Source organism: Alexandromys fortis, unplaced genomic scaffold (assembly GCF_014885135.2).
Source record: "Alexandromys fortis isolate MF-2015 unplaced genomic scaffold, M_Fortis_MF-2015_v1.1 scaffold_104, whole genome shotgun sequence".
Taxonomy (NCBI): domain Eukaryota; kingdom Metazoa; phylum Chordata; class Mammalia; order Rodentia; family Cricetidae; genus Alexandromys; species Alexandromys fortis.
Genome location: NW_026068000.1, coordinates 1778005 through 1793063, shown reverse-complemented (window position 1 = coordinate 1793063; position 15059 = coordinate 1778005).

The window sequence follows — 15059 nt, the reverse complement described above, 5'->3', positions numbered from 1 at the left end:
AGAGAATATTGAGCACCAAAGACACCACATTTGGAGCTTCTTTTCTTGTTGGCAAAACTGAACTTTGGGCAAGGAACTGCCCATGATGTCTGGACAGGACAAGCAGGATATAAGAAAAAAAGACTTTCAATTCATGCCAAGACAAGGTAAGACAGTTTTGAAAAATTTCCTGCCTCTGAAAATGGTCTGTCAGTTACTCTAGGCCTTAGCCAAAGTTGGTTGCTCCAATATTGCAAATGAGACTTTGAATGATTGCCCAGGTAGCCAGTTGTCTCTTCTTGCACATTTTGGAAGTTGCTTGATTGTTCTTCCTGTTTACTCAAGTAGTATTATTTCCCTTCTTGGGTCTTAAATGGGATTGAAGACTAGATAGTTGTAGTTACTTTCCTCTCATGACTTGGCCAAGTTATTTATTATTCAAGACTTATTAAGATAGGATAATTATTGAGACATTTATCACAGGTTTCTTGATATTGTTTATGTTGGTTGTAATTCTAACTTTTGTACCTAATATTTGTTTTGATTGTATATAATTTTGTATCAGGCTTAGAACTTTCTTATTTAAACAAAAGGGGGATGTGCTGCAGGAATTCCTACAGTCAGTAGTCTTTAAGTTACTTGCCCACTTGATCTCTTATACTATATATGCCTATGTAAAGAGTGCATCTGGCCTCTCTTCCGGTTGTGGAATTCGGTTGCTGTTCCCCTTTCAAGCAGAGGACTGTTATCTGTGAACCTACCCCTAAACAAATAACCTTCTGTTATACTCAATTCTGAGTTAGTGTGGGATTTCTTTTAAGCACCCAGCTTCAGAATATAAAACTAGTTAAGGTGTGATGATATTGAGTAAATTATTTATAGTTTGATATTTTATCCACATATGATGTAGGATATGCTCTCTCCTTTTTCTATCTAACCAAAGGGTTCTACTTAAATCTTTTCTCCCACTCCTTTATGTTTTGTTTGCTTGGTTTTTATTTTAAGGCAGGGTCTACTCACTGCCCAGTCTGTGATGGAACTCACAATCCTTGTGCTTCAGCCTCTGGGATCTAATAGTCACTTTGTTTGAACTTATTCGTCACATCTTTAATAACCTCATCCTTTTATGGTGATTAGAGGCACACCATTGAATATTACACTCAGAAACGAAAGCAGGAAGTTCAGAAACTGAAGCTGCATAGGGTATTTAGGGACAGTCTAGAATGCAAGACACCTTGTCTCAAATTTTTAACTATTACCTTTTTCCCAGACACTCTTTACTTTCATGACCAGTAAAACCAAAAGGGAGAAGAGAAAGATCAATATGTATGCAGATTTTTCTAGAGTTACTATTAGCACATAGAGTATATATCACTACAGTTTATATATTATCAGAATTTCTCTTTCCCAAAATACTTTAATCTTCCCTTCGTTGCAGATCTTAAAACTGGTCATAAAGGAATTCTTTTGTACTCTTGTCACATGGTTAATCATCAGACTCGTATCGCCCTCCTTTCCAACCCAGGTCCTGTAAGGAGGATGAAGGCAAGGATGACACCAAAATGCTCTCATTGTGGCGGGTGTCAGCTCCACTTTATGACATTTCATCAAGGTAGTCCACAATCCTGAGATAGGATTTGAAATGTCACAAAAATCATACCCAAAAGTCTATCTCAGGTGTGCAGCATACTGGTAGAGATGTGACAAAGGGTTGGAGGGCAAGGTGCAGAGTTCTAAGCCTCTTCTGGGACTGCCACACTGCTATCTAATCAACAATACTGATGCTCTCTTAACCCTGTCCTCTTGGAGTTCTTCTGTAGACACAATTGACCCTATCACTGACTATCAGTTCAACTTTTAACCCCTTGACTCTCCCTGAAGGTCTGAGGAGGAGAATAAAAGATCCAATTCTTTAATCATGTTTGGCCCCCAAACAGCCATCCTTACCGAGGCTAGTAATCAACCCACCAAATGTCACCTCGTTAGAATCAAAACTGTTCTAACCACTCAAGAAATTCCAAGGTCTTTAATAATTCCATGTCAGATACTCTTATTACTCACAGAACTATGAATGCCATAAGAGATCTAAGCCAGAAATTATAGACAGAGACCAAGTTCTAGCAAAACAAGCTGATTTGTGTTCCTTCAAAGCCTTCAGGGAAAATAATATGGATGATTTTCTGTCCTGTACCATCCAAGAATTCCTGCACTGAAGGAAGGGAGCTCAGGCTGAACCATGAGGAAAGTAAGTGCCTACCTCTCAGCATATGACCAACAGACAGCAGTTGTATCTGAAAGCCGAAACACCCCATTGGAATTCACCTTTCTAGTCCACTCAGATAGCCTCTTCATTCTAAATTCATTTTTGCTGAGACTGACAATAAAGCAAGACTCAAACTGCAACCTGGAAATATCACTGGCTCTTCCATATCCTCCTCTCCATGCTAGTTTTGCTGTCAACTCCTTTATGTCCTTAAAATTCAAGAGCCCTCTCTCCCCCCTGTTTGCTGTCTGCCCCTATCACTGCCTACTCTACTCTTGCTGCTTCATACCTTGGTTTGTTGAATCCCAGGTACGCATCTTTCTCCTCTCGGCAGACAGGTACTATGGAATCTCCTCTCCCATCTTAATGTTATGTTAATCCCTTGGATGGTCACCTGTTGTCTCCAGAATGAAGGCCAGACAATTGAGCATGACAAATATCCTCTCCATCCTGGCCTTTCCTAGAGTTCTCATCTCATTTTTCTAGACTTCCTTTCTACAAATGTTGGGCTATGTGTGTGATTGTCTCAATCAAAACACAGAGTTTTAGAGTTTTATAGTGCTAAGTTGTTGCCTTCCCCTATTCCAAGACTTTGGATTCCCATACCTTATCCTTCAATGACCAGTTTGTATTCAATCCTAGAAACCAGGCCATTGCCCCCTACCCTGAAAAGAAGACTTAACTGTACTTTTATACATAAATGAGAGTTGTCATTAGACCTTCCATAGACACCAAAGCACTAAACTCACAATGTTGCAAAAAAATAATGCTTCTCATTTGCTGTGAGCTCGTTATGGACAAAATCCCTGTTTTATTTAGTTATATACCTACAGCACCAGGCAAGTATCTTATTTTGGCTGTTATCTTTATTTTACATTCTAACAAGTTTCCCCTCCCTTCTCTCCTCCCAGTCTCCCCTCCTGCTCTCCTTTTCCTTTCCATCTACTCATCCTCCGTTTCTGTCCAGAAAAGGGCAGTATTTTAAGCTTGCTATGTAAGTTTGCCAAGTGCATGGATGGATGGATGGATGGATGGATGGATGGATGGATGCATGGATGCATGGATGCATGGATGCATGGATGCATGGATGCATGGATGGATGGATGGGATGAAAAAAGGCTGGGAAAGCCTAGGTTCCCAGTCTGGTGAGGATTTATAGTGACACACCTCAAAAAGAAAAAGCTTGGAGGCTGAGACTACATACACAGGGTAAATCTTCCCAGAGAAGGAGAGACACAGGCTTCACTGTAAACAGTCAATGAAATTTACAATTTGCTATTCATTCTACTGTAATACCCAGATTCAAGCGATGTCCTTTACCTAAATGAATGAGTGAGAAGTGAGAAGAAATGACTAAAGGAGATGAAACAAGCAGAGAGTCCCCATTTTTGTAATTGTATTTACCACCATTTCTGATTTGGCAAAATTCATTAAGGCAGCTTGATCAAAGACATAGTCACTAGATATGCATAGTGTTATGAGCCTATAGCTTTGGCTTCCTGTGTGACATAAAGGAGAATCATTTGAACCCTGGAGTTTAGAACATCTGAGCAATAGCAAACTTTTTTCAAAAATCAAACACTACCCCCCACCACAGAAAGAAAGAAAGAAAGAAAGAAAGAAAGAAAGAAAGAAAGAAAGAAAGAAAGAAAGAAAGAGAGGAGAGAAAAAATGAGCAATGGTGAGAGGCACTAAAAAACGAAAGCCCTTTATGATGCCCCTGTTTTCCCATGCCTTGGCTGTGAGGAAATCTACTTAGTAGACTATTTATAAAAATAAGCTTACTTGTCTTAGATTAGAATGGTTAGTTGGCTTGCATCCATGATATAATTAATTTATGAGAAAGCAATGCCTTCTCCCCTGACCCTTAGCTTTATTTCTCACAGATTTGGAAGTTCCAGTTCATGATAATTAGGCCCTACTCCCTTGGATCTATGGTGAGATAGCCCAGCACATCATGGGGGAGATATTTGGTAGAGAAAGTCACTCACATTATCTCCTGGAAGCAAACAGAAAAAATGAGTTCCCAGGATTTCGTTGGTAAGCATGTTTTCAATGACCTAAAGACCTCCCACAAGAGCCCTCTTTCGGTTGCTAGGAAAGGCTTGTTTCATGTTTAATGATGTGGATTTCTGTGTGTCGTGGGGATTATTTGCATATAAGTGCAAGTGCTGGCAGATGCCAGAGGCATCCAAGCTCCTGGAACTGGTGTTACAGGTGGATGCTGGCAATCAAATAGGGCCTTCTAAGAGTGTAAGATGTATTCTTAACTGCTGAGCATCTTTCTAGCCCAGATCCCAGTTCTTAAAGTTTCTGCCTCCTCCTGACAGTGGCATCCTGAGGACCAAACCTTAAAATGCTGTCCTTTTGAAAGTATTCAAGATCCAGCCTAATACAGCATCTAATGAAGTGATTATAAATTCCCATTGACACCTGAACAGAACAAATGTGTCTCACTGTACATTTTTCTATTAGGCATTGTTTAGAGAAAATGTAGCAGCGATCTTTATATTACTCTCCTCTGCATTCACCTTTAGTTTTGCCCCTCATATTTAGTCTATGAGTTATTTCTAAAGGTCATACAGTTTCTGATACATCATTAATAGTGTGAACATATAATGCCATTTCTCTTTTGTTCATTTTATTCTTCCTTCCAGCTTCCCAGCTCTTCTAAAGTGCATAAATAAATATTGCCGATCTTTCATCTTTTGTCCTATGACATAGCACTTACTGACTATTATCAAAATAAAAGCTCCACGACAAATGGAGGGGAATGGAGCGGCTGGAAAGACACTTTCCTTACCAGTTCAGAGAGTCCTGAAACTCAAGGTCACTTCTTAAGATAACCTGATTTTTTTTTTTAATTTTAAGGTACAAAAAAGTGAGGACATTGACCTCTAAGTCAGAGCTTGGAGGTTTGCTCTTAAGTCCTTCCGCTTTTCATCCCGGGCTCTGAGCACCTCCCCGTGGGCCTGACATTGAGCAGCAGATGAACAATGCTTTCATACGCTATTAGGACACCTGAACTTCAATAACTGCTTCACATAACGAAATCAGGAATATGTATTTTAAGTTTTCAGACATTTGCAATACATGAAACACATTTTAGTCTACTGAAGATAGTTTAAAATGCATAAAGGACTATGTTTCTGAATCCACACTATGATACCCCCCCCCCCAAGAAGATAAAGAAGTCCCTACTTTGGAACAATAACAGATACAGTCAAAGGATGAGTTGTAGCCTGCACCTGGGGTGGCAGGTATACTGTAACAAAATGAAAGAGGACTGTGGTAACAGTAATAATTAAGGCCATGTGACAGGAAAATCAACTCAGTCTGTTTATGAACTTGAGGATATGCTCTCTCTCTCTCTCTCTCTCTCTCTCTCTCTCTCTCTCTCTCTCTCTGTGTGTGTGTGTGTGTGTGTGTGTGTGTGTTGCTAGAGATTACAGCCAGGGCCTTATACATGCTAAACAAGAACTCTACCCCCAATCTAGACTCTACTCCTCTCATTCCATAAAATTTAACAAACACCTTCTCTATAAGTCAGGCAGCTTACTAAATTCTTGACAACAAGCAAAACAGTGCCAAGACATGACACTGGACCTAAAGAATAACAACAAAAATCTTAAAGAGAAATTGATAAAGTTGAAGAATAGGAAGAAAAAGGTAGAGCAATATTAGCAGATTTTTCCTGAAAGTTTCTGAACGAGAACGGAGTCCCCGTCAGGGCAGGGCTCCATCCTGAGTGGCTTAATGCACTGAGTCATTTGATGCTCTCAGGTCTCTGTAAGGTGGGGGCTACTGTTACTCACTCACCTTCTGAATGAGGAAACAGAACAACACTTATTCATGGCTCCAAAGCCAGTGACTTTGGAGCCAGTGTAGAAACTTAACAGGGTGCTCATAATGGCAGCTTCACCTGGCTTCTCAGTATGTAGAAATGACAAAGGATTGGGGGTTTTCTGCAAGCCAGAAAGATATAGATTCTCAGAGAGGAAAATAGGTAAAGTGCATAGCAAGATGCCTCTTATAAATTTAATCTAAAATTTTAAAAACATACATGATGAGATACCCATTTTGGTTTGTTGAATAATGTTTAGACCACAATCCTCTGTGTAGACCATCCTGTTCTAAGGAAATCCTATGAGAAACCTTGCCAAAGGACCTAATTACAGATGCTCATCATGGCTTTGGAGGAAAAAAGCAAAATATTTGATGACCTTAAGTAAACCTTGAAGGAATAACACAAAATAGAAATTGTCTATCCATGAAGAAATATAGAACTCAAAGAGAAATTAAGTAGACCTACTTAATTAAGCTAAATACACAGAATGTTCAGATACTCATGAAAATCCTGTTTATAAGCTATCATTCTTAAACTAGATAACATACCAATAATAATAATCAGCAGAATTTATTGAGTGCTTATTATTTCCCATGTACTAGTTCTAATAACTTTAAAACAATATTAGGTAACAATAATGAATTTGGTACTATTGTCCTAAATTCGCTAATGACAAACACTGGGTCACTGAAGAGTAAGTGTGTTCCCTTTATCATTGGAATTGTAAACATGGAAAATGGATTTGGATCCAGAAATTTGGCTCCATAATAAATGTTTTTTGGTTTTTAGAGCCCCACAATAAGCATGTCTTTATCACAATACATGTTAAAATCCTGAAGCCAGTAATATATTAAGAGTCAGAAACATCTCCTAAGAAGTTAACATCTAGTAGGCTCTTAAAATGTTTTGATTTGAGAGGCAATGTCAGAAGTTGAATTTAGTTGGGAAATGAGGGATTGGAGAAGTCATTAGACTACGATAAGAAGAGATCCTATTTCATTTCTACCACACACCACTATGTTACGTATGCTCATTCCGCCACTTAGTCAATAAAGTAGCTGTTAGATGGCTCACTCCACAGGTGTGACAGCTGAGACCCAGTGAAGCTGACTCATCTCCCACCGCCACCACCATCCTGCCCAGTGGAGTTGTGAAGGAATTCATCCAAATCCAGGGGCCTCTGCTCGGGGTCATCTCTGAGAACAGTAGGGTGATCCTCCATTGCTTAGATTTCTACATGGTACTCTACACACCTCTGTAGAAGAGTCCTAATTAATGCATCTGTCCACCTTGTAGAACAGCAATGATTACTCAAAGCATCAGGTATGATCTCTAAATGTTTTAAATCTGTGGCTTTTATCTTTTAGCACATAATACCAAATGCCCTCCCCCCCATGTGTGTCTATGGGTATGAGTATGTTTACACACTAATCCTTATGGATGGTAATGTGCATGTGGACGCCGGAGTTCAACCTTGGGTATTGTATCTCAGGAGCTGTCTGTCTTCCTTGGTTTTTTGTTTTTAAAATTTATTTATTTAAATAAATAAAATTATGTGTATGATCATTATAAATAAAAATATGTGTATGATCATTTTGCTTATGTGTGTATGTGTGCCACGTACATGCTCAGTGCCCACAGAGACCAAAGAGGGTATTTGAGTCCCTAAAACTGGATTTACAGAAGGTTGTGAGCTTTCAGGTGGGTGCTAGGACCTGAATTTGAGTCCTCTGAGAGAACATCGACTACTGTTAACTGCTGAGCATTGTCTCCAGCCCCTGGCGCTCAGTTTTGTTCATTTGTTTTCTCTGACACAGTGTCTTGCATTGGTCAGGCATTCACCGACTCGGCTATACTGGCTGACCAGTAAGCACCAAGGATCCTTCTGTTTCTCCCTCCTTAGGACTGGGACTACAAGTGTCTGGCAGCTCTTTTACGTGGATCCTGGGCTTGAGCTCAGGTCCTCATATGTAGACAGCAAGCACTTTACTTTGCCCAGCTGAGATATCAGATTTTTCTGGTACCCATTAGAAAATGAAAATCATTCTAGAGCTGCATGAGGCTTTCCATTTCCTGACACGGTATCAGACTTGTTTGAAAAATGATAGCCTTTCTGTTTATGTTTGTTTCTGTTTTCCCTCTAGTCTAAAATGAATAGGCTTTGAACACAGTGACACACACACCCCAACACTTCAACTTCCACCTCTATCAGGCTCTGCTTTCCAAACCTAAACAAATGCAGGCTCATTTTCTCTATCTTCCTAACACTGATCTGTCTTGGTATATAAGGTGAGCATCCAGTCCCAGGCAGAGACGTCTGCTAGTCCCTGAGCAGTGGCCCGAGTGGTGGTGGCGGGCCATGTGGTGTCAGGTAGCAGGCCCTGGGAGCAGTACCAGGCAGAGAGAGCTGCCAGTCTCCAAAGGCGGGCTAGTCCCAGCTAGCCCAGTGGTGTGAGCAGGCAGTGGGTAGGAGGCACATGGACAGACACATTGTACAGAATAGAATTGGATATTTATTACTTAGAGGAGAGAGAGGTAGGGAAAGAAGGGGACGAGGACAGAGAGAGAGAAAGGAGAGCAGAGAAGTGGGGAGAGAGGCAGAAGCAAAGCTGCCTCTCTGAGAGAAAGACAGAAAAGAGAACAAGCTCAGCCTGGAAGTTGAAGATCAACCTGCCACAGCAGATAGGAGAGGGAGTGGGTGTGGCTTGTACGAACAATCATAACAATTGTTCCCTAAAATACTTGAAGGGAAACAGAGAGAGAAATAGACAGTTGTGAGTACTTTTCCATACTTATCAAAACCTATTAGTTTTTACCTCCTAAGAAGACAGACTTAGTGGAGAGGGGAAGAACTTCTAAGCCAGGCATCCCAGATTCAAAGCATGGTTCTTTCATCTACGAGTGGCACAGATTTGGACAGACAATTGTCTAAGCCTTTGTGTGTGTGACTTTTCTTTTTCTACTTAGTTTGTGAACACATGCGTGTGTGCATGTGGGTGTTTGTGTGCTTGTGTATGATGTGTGAAGCATGCAAGCCGTAGTGTGCCCGTAGAGAACAGAGGACTTGTAGAGTAGATTCTCTACTTTTTCCTTTATGCAAATTCTGCAAGCTCGGGTCTTCAACTCACTCAACAATATCCTAGAGCCCTGTTCTGTGATTGTAATGGAGTTTTTGGACTTTTGAGTGACTTTTTAATTAACTTTTAGGGTAATTTTAAAGAGTGTGCAAAACATATATGTTGCATTTGGCATGGTATTTGAGATATTGCTACTCAATGAAGAGTCCGAGAGTCTTGGGGCTACCTAGCTTCAAGGGAGGTCATAGTAGACACACTAGACACGCTGCGAGAAAGCCATTTCAGCCCTCGAGGAAGAGTTCGAGGCTACACAGTCAGTTATAGACCTAGAAACTCCATCCTGTGCTCATTCCTGGTTAGTCCTTCCGACTGCAATATTTGCAGATTCCAAAAGCTTTTTGTTTTCCTGGTTTTTACCGCTTCACTCACACAATTATTTTTGTTCCATCAATGGCGGATTTTTTTTCTAGTGTTTCCACATCCAAGATCTATTTGGAATCTGAAATGTATTCTGATCTGCCTTCGAGCTTACACTTTCTCCCTCAGTTTCAATTATGAGCACACAGTCAGTAGGAGAGGGGTAAAAAAAAAAAAAAAAAAAAGCTCTTAGGGATTATTTTTAGCTCCTGATTTCTTTGCAACCTTGAGTTCTTCGTGCTTTGTGTAATTAACTTATCAGAAGAAGGGAGATGTTGAAAGCCATTTCCTCTGAGTACCACAGATGCTGCAAAGAGGTTGTAGGAAGTCACAGCAGTAGGAAGGGGATTGCTGAGCTTGGCTTTATTAGAAAGCAAAATAAACAACATGCTGCACGCTGACTTCACCCTCATTAAACATTCATGCTGGAAATGCTTACCTTGTGACAGCCGAGATGTTATCCTCCGTAGAAAGAGAATGGGGGAAAGGAATCCCTAGGCCAATGCATTGCAGCGTGTGTTTCACGGCTTGGGAAAAGCAGTGCTATGTAAAAGTGTTTAATATGCCAGTCTAAGCAGTTTGGCCTTCAACCGGTTTGAAACACCTGCAGGTGGGATGGTGATGAGGGAGGCATCCGGAGACTTGCACACCAGCATGCAAGAGAAATGTAAATAAAAGCCTAAAAGCCAGACGGGCCTTTATGCTCCATCTATTGTGCGATGCCAGCCCACGAGGCCCAGTGTGTTAAGAGGATTAGCGCTAAGGCTGCATGAACTTTGAAATAGCCCAATGAAGCTTAGGAACTTTCCAGTTTAAATTGGTCTTCAGCAAGACCTCCTTGATCATCAGGAATTTGGCAGCTCAGATCCTGCCATTGTCTGGCAGCAGGGCTGACCTCCTGGGTGTCAGTCCTGTCACATCTTTTTTTATTCTAGGCAGAAGAAAAGAAAAAAGCTGAGGGGGCGGGGATTATCATAGAGGTCAGAGTGGAAGCCCAAATCAGAGATAATATTCTGTCATAGCTTTCCCAAGTTAAAGAGAATGCTGTTAGAGTCAACATGAAATCATTTTTGCTGCCATTTAATCTAGAAGGCATCATGTTATTCCCTTATGTAGAAGCAGGTATCAGTTCATGTAACTGTTGGGAAAGAGTTTGAAAAGGAATGAGAACGAATTTCCAGTAAAGCGACTCTTAACCAAAGGTTCCGAGACCTTTCCCATTGTGTTAGCAAAGCTGACACCAAGTAAAGGGACTGGTGAGAGAGAAGAGGCCAGAGTCCTCCATCCGGGCCATAGTCGCCTCCGCTGAGCCGTGAATGCCTGCAGAGCCACCTCCAGATGTGGTATGCTGCCAGATTTGGGCATGGCAGGGTCCACGTGACTAAACAACTCACGGCACAGTTGCAGAATCAGCATAAATCTCAGAGCGTGAAAGTGTGAAGAACCGCGTTTGCTCCACATGCAGGGTTCCAGGGCCTTTTGCTGGGGTTGCCAAGGATGATGAAACAGATTTCCACTAGCTGAGGAGCAGCTGGAGACTGGAGTTGCCCGAGCCTCTTTTGAGTGTCGTCTGAAGACCCTACTTCTGTTTCAAGGGGATCAGATAGCAGGCACCTTTCTTTGTCCGTACAAGGAGGGAAAAGTGTGAGAACGGTTTCACCACCTGAGCCAGTGCTATGTCATCCCCACAAAATACAAAACCGGTAGCTGGAAACAGCGGTCAGTCAAGCTCAAAGGATGCTAGAGGTGGAGCTGCAGGTCAATAGGAAAGAAAGCTCCCAATTTTGAACGGGTTGTTTTCCATAAAGTGGGGGTGACTAAGAAAAAAAAAGTTTTAGAAGACCAAGCTAGAAAAGGAGAAAGAACAAAAAGTTACCATGAGCTTTTGATAGCTGTGCCATGTTAACCGAGAAACAGCAGGTGGTGAGTTGGTATCTCCTTCCAGCCAGTGGGCTTGTTCTCCACCTCCCGTTCTGTGACCATAGTACTAAGTGAATTCATGAGAAAACCAGGAGCCGGTCTGACAAAATAGAAAACCAGTTGTAAAAGTAATGAATATTTCAGTGGAAAAGAGATTGTATTTTTAACGAACTGATTTCTCAGCTGAAAGATACAGAATGCGGGTCCATTGGAGGGGACAAAACTCTGACGCTCACCGCAGATGTGATTTCTTTCATAACTCCATCATGCCAAAGCTGCTACTGAGCCCATTCAACTGCAGAGCCCCGCAATGCTGCTACTGTGTTAAAGCGCTTGTTACAGGGTCTTTGGGATACTGGTGAAAACAACTTTCCTCCTGAATCAAAACCAGCAAATAAACTAGTTGAGTGCGGCATGGCAGATGGTATACTGGAAAATGTATAAATATCTCGAAAAATAATGGGAGCAAAGTTATCTAATAAATTCTACCTTTACTTAGCACCTAACACCTTTGTCCTAGTCCCCTGAATTTTTTTATTTATTTATTTATTTATTTATTTATTTATTTGTTTATTTATTTATTGAGTTTGGGCCTCCAGAGAAGCCCAACTCACTAGGTTATTCTGAGTTTCTAGCCTTCAGTGAAACACCCTAGCTTTCACCTGGGTAAGCGTGTGTATGCATTTGCATGTGTGTATGCATACATGTGTGTGTAAACACATTATGGTGGCCACAGGTCAAACTCTAACATCTTTTGTACTCGGCACTTTAACGACTGAGCAATTTCCCTGTCCCAACTTGGTCTTCTGATGGTGTCATCACTAGGCTATGTGACTTCCAGTCTTGGCAAGGTGAAGCTCCCCTGGGCTTGCCCTGGCAACCTTGACCTAGCCCAACAATTTTGCAAGGTCAGCATCTAAGTAAGGCTGACACAAAGTCATGAACCTACACATATAAAGACAGAGCCCTGCTCTACAACCACAGCAACCAGCCCTGGAAACTCACTCCTGATTTGTAGTAATAACACTCAGAAACCATGTATAATGCAACAGCTATCCTAAAGACCATGCTAGAATTCCAATAATTCGAATAATATTCACAACAACTGGCTAAAATTGCCAAGATTTGGTTAATTAGACAGCTTTTCTGATTGTTGGCCATATTTTCAAGTGTGGGCTAGCCAGAGAAATCCAAATATACAAAATAAAACAATCAACCAGGAGACCCACTTTTGATTTGCCCACCTACATTGGCCTGATGCAAGCCCGCCAATCACACCTGAAGCCTTTTTTCATTTTCACCAACTCTCCAGCTCTCAGGAGTGCCTTTGAGTCCTTGCCAACACAAGTGCTGCTGGCTATTACCTTGCTCTAACAAGCTCTGAATATGTAGCCTTTGCTTGGTCCCATTTGATCCTCTTCTACTTATTTCCACAACCAGTGCTTCTGAAGAAAAGGCATACTTTTAATCTTTAAACTAAAATAGCATTTCACCATTCCCCCTTCCTTTTTCTCCCTCCTACTCTTCCCATGCACTCCCTTTCTGCCTGTCTGTCTGTCTCTCTCAAATTCATGAATTTATGGCCTTTATTTGTCTGATTGTTGTTGCACATGCACAACACACATGCACATGCACTCACTCCTAAATATATAAATGCTACTTGCTCCATTTTATATTACTTGCATATATATGATTTCAAGGCTGCTTATTTAGTGTTGGCTGTCTAATTTGGGCCTCTCTTCCCTGGGGAAGATTATCTCTTCTGCTCTCTGCATTCCTTAGTGGTCTGTAATTCTTTTCTGGTGTTAAGGCATGACTCCCTTCTATGCTAGTATGTCTGTTGGTATTATTGCTTCATTTGCAAGATAGTCTTTAAGAAGTCTTTGTTTAATATTTGTTAATTTTGGAGAAGAAAAGTCATATTATTAAAATGTATCCACTTGGATACATCTTAAATGTATCAGGAAATCAGAACAAACCCTATGCTTGGGATTCATACAGAAGTCATCCTGCATACATATATTTTAAAGGGACTGCTAAGAAAAGGCATGGATCATAGAAGATTTGGAATGCTGGGATGAAAGAAGAATTCAAAAGGAAGAGAGTCACTGCTACTCTAAGATCAGAGAGCCACCACTAGCCCTTGACGTGACTTTGTAAGGGATCAACAGCTCCTACTCTGATGGGCCCACCCCACTACTGAGCAGAAAAATGAAAGGTAGAAAGACACCAACCCACCACAATTATTGGCACCTGTGGAAAAGTTCACACTTTTTCTCTAGGGTGTCGATTTTTCTGTCTACTGAAACACACTAGCAAGGACAGCTCATCAAGAGAAGAGAACAACAAAATATATTAAGATACATAAACACGGGGCAAGTGAGAAGACAAAGAAAGGACTTGATGGGTGCAATAGAATCTTCTTCACACGGAAGAGGGAACCGTAGACTGAGAGGATCTAAAGGAGCAGTAACTGATGTGAACAGAGAGCAAAGGCAGCAAATGCTGGCCTCTAAACCAACCCTGCTGCTTCTGACAAAGCATCCAGAGAAAGACTATACCTTGAGAGATTACTGAATGCCAACCAATATGTGTTATTTAAACCTAGTCAGCATATGAAAAAGAAAAAGATAAGACAAAATCTCTTGACCTTTTAGAGTGTAGGTTCTGCAAGGAAGGGGCAAGAGTAATACAACAACAAAAAAGTGGTATTAAGAAAAAAGAGGCACAGTTTGGGGGGAGAGGAGAGGAGGAGATACAGAACTGGGATTGGAATTTCAATGTACAAATGGGCAAAGGCTTTACAAAGAGGAAATCCTCTAGCAAGGACTCAAAGGTGAATTAGGAAGTCGTCTGAACACCAGGAGTGCACCAACCAGGGAACATTGCAGAATCGAAGGTTTTGAGGGAAAATGCACAAAGTCAGGGAGACTGGAAAGAAAAGCAAAGATTACATTATGAAGGCCTCAAGGACCAATGAACAGTGATGTCTTTAGAGTATAAAGAGAATAAGCCAGTGATTTTAGCTCCAAGAATGACATGATCTGAGTTAGGGTGTTGTGAATAATTCCGGAAGCTATTTACATGGATAGAGAGGACACATGGGATTGCCATGGGGAAAGTCAATTAAGGAAGTCTATTCAGGGTCCCATTGAAATAACCAAGGTGGAAGATGCCTGCAATGGCTAAAGCAAATGTCAAATTGGTGAGATAGTTTCGTGAATGGGCCTGTGGAAGATTTGTCTTGCATGAATTAAAGCCGGAAGACTCACCCATTGTGGGTGGCACTGGTGCCTGACTGGACCCTGGACTGTACAAACAGTGAAAGGAAGATAATATGACTACTTCCGGACTTGCCTTTCTGCCATGACAGACAGTATCTTGAACTGTGAGCCGGAACAAGCCCTTTCTCCTTTAAGTGGCTTTTGTCAGAGCTTTCTATCCTGTCAACAGGAGACAAAACATACGCTACACTAAGGCAAGGCCCCAGAGTAGGTGACCATGGAGGTGCTGGCACACAGTTGTTCACATAAGTAGGAAAAGGCATGACTCAGCC